The sequence below is a fragment of the Lynx rufus genome, unplaced genomic scaffold (assembly GCF_022079265.1).
Source record: "Lynx rufus isolate CCGP_SWC_20201006 ecotype Redwood Valley unplaced genomic scaffold, mLynRuf1.p SCAF_15, whole genome shotgun sequence".
NCBI lineage: Eukaryota > Metazoa > Chordata > Mammalia > Carnivora > Felidae > Lynx > Lynx rufus.
In genome coordinates this window covers 26,341,639-26,349,053 of record NW_025814829.1, presented here as the reverse complement: position 1 = coordinate 26,349,053, position 7,415 = coordinate 26,341,639, and positions in this window count along the sequence as shown.

Sequence of the window (7,415 nt, the reverse complement as noted above, 5' to 3'; positions counted from 1 at the left end):
TGTCCCCTCTACATCTGACCTCTTGCAGAAAATTAAAAGCCTGAGTCGGATCTCCATTTTCAGTCCTGCAAATTCGAATACCATTTATCTCTCATTATTGGCAAGTTCATAATTGTTTTTAATTTTGCTCCTTGTTACTAAGTATAACTGAAAATAGTTCTATCTTTCCCCAGCTTTGGTGTATTGAAGGGACAGCAGGTCCATCTTTCATTTGTAAGAGCTTTTCACAGGTGGAAAGATGAACTTGTCCTTCAAATGTCTCTTCATCCAGTTGGGTAATCCTTTTTGCTGTTTTTGGCTCATTTTTTTAAAGCTGTCTCTTTAGTTTTGAAGAAAGTTAATTATTTATTGGTGAAACAAAGGATCTTTACCTAAGTCTTGTGCTAGAAATATGGTTTTAAACAGAAACCATGTCTGTTGTGAATTTTCCTCAAATGTGCTCATGCTTGGAGGAAATTAGTCACACAGTTCACTAGAAAATTATTACTGATGATATTCATATTTTTATTTGCTTATTTATTGATTTTATAATGACGTGAAATTCAATGGAATTATATTATAATTATATTATATTTTATATAATTATATTATATTTTATAATGACCTGAAATTTCAGTGGAATTATATTATGTAAAAATAGGAACATTTAAGGCAGTGCTTTATTTAATCCATGTTAGTTCCTGTAACACCATCTGTACAAATATTTTCAGAATGCCCTTTGTCTCTCTGATAGATCTCATCTTCTAGAATAACAACCTAATATGAATGGCGATAGTTTTTTTTTTTTAATGTACTTCAAAAAAAATTCAAACATCTGTCCGGTTTATTCTATTCACTGTGGACCATATAAATGTGATGGTTGGGAAAAACAAAAGCTTTCCCAGAGAAATCTTAACACTTCCACACATAACAATATTTTTTAATGGGGTTTGTGAACAAGAAAAAATTTTTGATAGCTTACAAGTTTATACGCAGTTGATAACTGTGACTGGAGTTCTTGATTTTTTTAAATATAGAGAATTGAGCAAAGCTCTCTAAAAGATGACAGTTCCTCAGCCTGTCACTCTTGGGAACGAAGAACAAAGTTGCCTGTTAAACATGACTCTTAAGGGGCAAAGAGACACTTTTGCAGAACTGAGCCTGAAAACAATGCAGGATTCAATCTTTTTGTCTCTTCCTTAAACTTTGAGGTAACGAAGTAAGAAGGCAAGTCAGAATCATAATGCTATCCCTACAACTGTTAGGAGAGAGCATTGCTAAGAGAAGGAAGGTACCAAATTGGAAATGATGATAGAGGAAAAGTCATAGTTAGAGAATCCCCGGCATGGAAGGCAGAGACCTAATTGTAAGACCAACAGCCACGAGCATGCACAGAAAAGTAACTTAGGTCTGAGGTCCTCTGGAATAAATCTTTGGTGATAACAACACAGTCCACAACAGGGATACTTTTATATTTATAGTTTATTCTCCATTATTGCCAGAGGCCTCAAATCCCACATAGTCAAAATCTCCATTCACTGCTGCCTGCTGGGCATTTAACAAGGGCTCTTGTAACAGGACCCAGAACAAGTATGAACATGAATAAAAAGTGCAGGGGCCAGCCAGGCACCACAGGCTGTGAGGTAGCCAAGTGGAGGCATTGGAGAGAAACAGAGAAAGCGTACAATGACCCTGAGTGCCTCAAGGCATGGCTTCAAAAGGTGTCAACACCAATTAAATTGTAAAAGCTCTGTCAGCTTCTGAAAAGTCATCCAGACAGGGACAAGACAGTACATAATCAAAGGGATGGGATATGATTTTGTATGGTCTACACTAGACCTGGTATACACATGCACGCCTGGCAATTTGTGACCCATATGTGAGCCTTCAAGTTAAGGCTGCCCTTAAAGGTGTAAATACCCTTCCTCTGGGAGCTCTCTGGGTTTAAGCTGGGGGATCTTGAAAACCTTTATTAGCAGGTAGCGACTGGTGGCTCCCATTGGTAAATTGCCCCAAAATATAACAAGACATGCACCATAGATCATGTCCATAGATCAGCTAAAGGATAATTGCCTAATCTCTTGGCTTGAGCTAAACAGGCTGAAAAACAATCTGTTAACAAACAACATTATGGAGAGTTTTCTTTGTCAGCAAAAGGCTCCATGGAATCTACTCTTCCTGGAAACAGGACATCTTGACAGTATTGAATTTGCAAATAGCTACATCAGTAAGAAGATAACTTTGCATTTCTTATCTGGCTTTGGAGGGTATTAAGTTGGCTTTAAAGAATTTATTGGGTTTTGGCAAAAGTACCCTCATGTCAATTCATGAAATGATGTCTCCCTCTCTCTCTTTTTCTCTTTCTTGCCTACGGGTAACTATGATAGGTATGACCAATTTATTGGATGGTGTTCAAAGTGACAGAGTTGGGGAGGAGAAGAAATGCACTTTATAGCTGGGGGAAAAAAGATCGGAAGAACTGTCAAAGTGTTTCTCACATACTTTACTGCTAAATAATTTTCTTGGTCTATGGAACTTTTTCACTTACCAAATCAAGTAAAATGCCTGGGGTTTGAGGTAGATTGATTCATGCTGAAAAGCAGACTCTAATGACATTAAAGTTCCAAGCATGGTCAGTCTTAAAAAACAAAACAAAACACTAGCACAAAACTCAAAAAGATTATTCTTATCTGTTTTTTTTTTTTTTTTTTAGATGGAATGCCACTTAATTTAAGGATTTGGAATGCAATCCTTTTAAAAAATCAAACTATTTGAATGCTCTTAACATAGCTAAAGTTACTCTTTTATTTTGAAGGAAAGATAAACTAGGCACAAAAGAATGTAACATATTATTGAGTATCAGCTTGAAGCTATAAGTTGTTAGATTATCTTTTAGATGTTTTATTTTAAAATATAATAGCTATTGTAAAACTGAGTTCAATAACAAGAATAAAATTGAGGGAGACATTTATTCAAATTTTAGTATTGATCCTGGGTTAGTCAAGATGGGCTAAATTATGCTACAGTGACAAAGAGAACAATCTCAGTGGCTTAAAACAGAAACACTTTCTCACATAAATTTTCTATGGGTCTGGGATATCCTATAAAGCGGTGTTCCTCCACATGATTTTAATATAGCAATGATTTATCAATATGTGCTCCAGAAGTGTCATGACAGGGAACAGGAGTCAGAGGGTCAAGTACCTGCAACTAAATGTTCCTACTCAGGAGTGACAGACATCATTTGTGCTCACAGTTAATTAGCTAAACAAGTCACAGGGCTATCCTGAACTTTCAGGGGTGAATGCAATTATCTGGTGGACCTGAGAGGAAAAGGAATTGGTATTAGTAAACTGTTGTCGAGTCAGCCATAGACCAACCACTCTTTCGATAACCAAGTATTCGTTCCTCTCTTCTGCCCCAATCCTATATTCATCTCCATAAGAGAGACCATCCAAAAGCTTTTTATACAGCATGGAATCCATGATCTCAAATGAGAACGTGGCTCTTCTTGATATAGAGACATATAAACTGAAAGGGAGAGTTGTTTTCTCCCCCTCACAATCCACAGACTAGGAAGGAATAAGGGTGATAGTGAAACTCAGTGTGGGAATTCAGACAAGCTGATGGGCAGTTGTTGTGCCTGACTGACTTAGTAGTGGGGAATGTTCCTCAGTTATGTTGGCTTTGTTCCCTCAGGGGGATCCCAGTCTATTGTTCTTGGTGACAAAAAAGCTCAGTTCTTTCTCTATTCTCCCTTGTCAAATCTATAATGGGCATTGGGGAAAATGAGGAATAAGAGATTGAGAAATAGGCAATTTTCTTAGCCCATTACCTGCCTGAAAAGGGTTAGGTACCAAGGGTGATTTTAAGTGATAAACAGGCACAGTCTCTTTGAGTCTAGTCATGGGATTCCTTTGGCAGTGAAATTCTCTCAAAAGGATTCTTACCTATGTGATGCTACACAGTCCCATGTATCAATTCCATGCCCATGAGGTTTTTTGAGATTTGGTTCTTGGAATATTTACTTTTTAATTTTCTCCCCTTCCCTCTTCTTCTCCTTCCTTCTATCCTCTCTCCCCCCACTCCCTTTCATATTTGCAGTTGTTTTTCCATTAAGTGTTTCATGGTTCAGGAAGAGAGTCACATTCTCAGTCTCTTTTGGCCAACTAAAATGATAGATGTGGTGCCCCCCCTTTTTTTTTTATTAAAAAATATTTTTAACATTCATTTTTGAGACAGGGAGAGACAGTGTGAGCAGGGAAGGGGCAGAGAGAGAGGGAGACACAGAATCCGAAGCAGGCTCCAGGCTCCGAGCTGTCGGCACAGAGCCTGACATGGGGCTCGAACTCTCAAACCTTGAGATTGTGACCTGAGCTGAAGTCGGATGCCCAACCGACTGAGCCACCCAGGCACCCCTGGGGTGCCCCACTTTTCATCATATCTTTATTCTGAGATGCCATAATCCATTCCCAGATTTAAACATAGTGTGGTAGCCATACCCCTGATTTGATCCTTGCCTTAATAATTAAATTTCATTTTTCTGTTTTGTACAAAGTAGTCTCTGAGAAAGGAGTTTTTAGAATCCCACTAATCCCCAAACTTCTTTACTCTTCTATATATTGTTTGCTCCTAATTGCAAATCAGTCTATTCTTTTCTGAGATCATCTTTTTCTTTTTGTGATACCCAGCCAATTGCAATTGACATCAATCTGCAGACACTCTAATTTTCTATTTAATCTTTTTTTCAAGGGCAACAAGTTTTATTTTGAATAAGATCTATTTTATAAATCATCATAGGTGGTAATATTACCAAATGATTTGCCCCTGCAGATGATTGACTTGCATCTTCTAGCCTCCACAGGAGGTGGCCATTCACAACTGCTACCCCCGGTAGGATCAACACTAAGCCTATGCCACATACTTTAGAGTTTTTGTCATGGTGACATCTATTCCTAGTATAAATAACTGTTTTAGTCTGCATGGATTGGGTTAGGCTACACTGACAGCAACCCAACATTTCAGTACCTTAAAACACCCGGATTTATTCCTCTTTCATGCAACGCGCACTACGAGCCCAGAGAAGTCTCAGGGCAGCTGAGCTGTCCTCCATGGAAGGGATCTACATTGTAGTTCCTTAGCAGTGTGGTTTTCCAATAGCCATAGCAGAGACCAAGTGAAGTACAGAATTGGGTGCCAGTAACTAACATGCGTCTTCCTGGAAGTGACAATTGTAATTTCTGTCACTCCTAAGCATGCATATTCCTCTTATGTGTCCAGAAGGCAAGGAAAAGTGGATATCGGGTATTAGAGGCCATGTCTGCCAAATAACCTGACTTTGTGACTTGATGAGTGGGAACGTCATTCATCAATTAAAGTAGTAGTCTCTGAAACCCTACTAATCTAAGCATTTTATTTCTACTGTATTGTAACCACTCTTAAAATCCTAGCTGACAGATTTTATATAATTATTAAAATTTTAAAGTATTTACAAGGTTCACTATAACTTTTGGGAGTGGCTTATATCTTCTAGTTATTTAGATTCCAACTTACTTTCTAAATGGACATTGTAAAATGTTACTCAAAGTTTTCTAATTACAATTATCAGGTATTTTATAGGAACACTTAATTTAGTAATATTTAGGGATAAACATCTGTGGTGGTCCCCTAAAAGATCTGTCCCTGTCTTGAAACCTGTGATCGTGACCTTATTTGGAAAAATGGTCTTTGTAGATATAATTAAGTTAAAGATCTGGAAATGAGGATCATCTGGATTAGGGTAGGTCCTAAATCCAATGGCAAGTGTCCTTAGATGAGGGGGAAGGTCTTCTCCAGAGCAGAAGGCCATGTGAAGACAGAAGCAGAGACTGGAGCGAGCAGCCATAAGGAGGGCTGAGAGCCACCAGAAGCTGGGAGAAGCAAGGGAGGCTTCTCTTCAGCGCCTTCAGAAGGAGTGCAGCCCTTGATTTGGGACTTCTGGCCTCCAGACTGTGAGACAACGAACTGATGTCATTTTAAACCATCAGGTTTGTGGTAATTTGTTACCACAGCCCTGGGAAATGAATACACAGTCCATGTGAGCTTTAGGCTTCTAAAAATAATAGATGCAATGAATACATATTATTAAATATTATACTTACTGGGCTAAAGGAACAGTGCAAAGTGAACTAGGCATGATTATGACAAAGTCATAAGATTTAATATTAAAAGTCCTAGGTTTGATTTCACATGGCCTGAGTTCCAGGTTTGACTTTTTGAAGTAGTTACATGTTTTAAAAACTCAGTTTCCTCAACTATAAATGGAAAATTATAATAAACCCTTTCCTGCCAACCTGGGGGATTGCTTTATGACTCAAATGAGGTTATTGATGTGGGGTGCCTTGAAATCAGTAATACAGCAGATAAATGAAGTTTTAACGATGATGGTTGTTAATATCGAGACAATAATAAATAAAAACAAACCCTAAGTCTGACATTATAATTTCTGAATATTTTGTTTTTAAAATGGACTTCATTTAGTGAGCTTCTTAGGTTTGCAACAAAAGGATAAAATGGTCTAAGCATTGAGAAAACCAAAGCCTTGCCTTCTCTCAAAAGCAACCCATTGACTTCAATTGTTAAACTATATTTGAAGCATGGAAAGAAACTAGAAAGAAAAACAACACTTCTGTGGTCAGGTACTCAAGAAAAATGTAAATATGTTTATAAGAAAAAAGCCCTAAAGGCTGACTGAAAGTTTCCTATTATGTTTCACCTCATATAAGACCTTCCTAGAAAAATATAATAGCTATATTCTAGAAATAATATTCTCGGAATAATACTACTTTATTTTTAGTACTTCCCTTCCGTAACTAATTTTAAATATACCAATAAAGATTAACTCATAAAGTTTCTTCTTCATTTACAGACATTGTTTCCATCAGATAGATAACCCAGAGACGACACCACAAATCACAGATCCAACTGAGAATAAAACTTTGTGATGCAACTTTGAGGTAATGGCGGCATCTGAGGGGTGTGTGTGTGTGTGTGTGTGTGTGTGTGTTCTCCTAGAAGGTATGTTTTTTTTTTTTTCTTTTGTAAATGGGAGCTTAAAAGTCAGTTAGTATTTGGGGTGCCTGGGTGGCTCGGTCGGTTAAGCATCCGACACTTGATTTTGGCTCAAGTCATGATCTCACAGTTCGTGGGTTTGAGTCCTGCATCTGGCTCTGGGCTGACAGTGCAGAGCCTGCTCAGAATTCTCTCTCTCCGTCTCCTCTCTGCCCCTACCCCACTCATGCTTTCTCCTTCTCTTTCTCTCAAAATAAATAAACATTTTAAAAAAATTCAGTAAGTATGGAATATGAATTTTGAAGACAAAATTTTCTTCCTGTTCAGTTGCTCCTTGGTTATCAGTAGCTTAAAGTTGTTGCTATTGAGGGTACTTGATGTTTAGT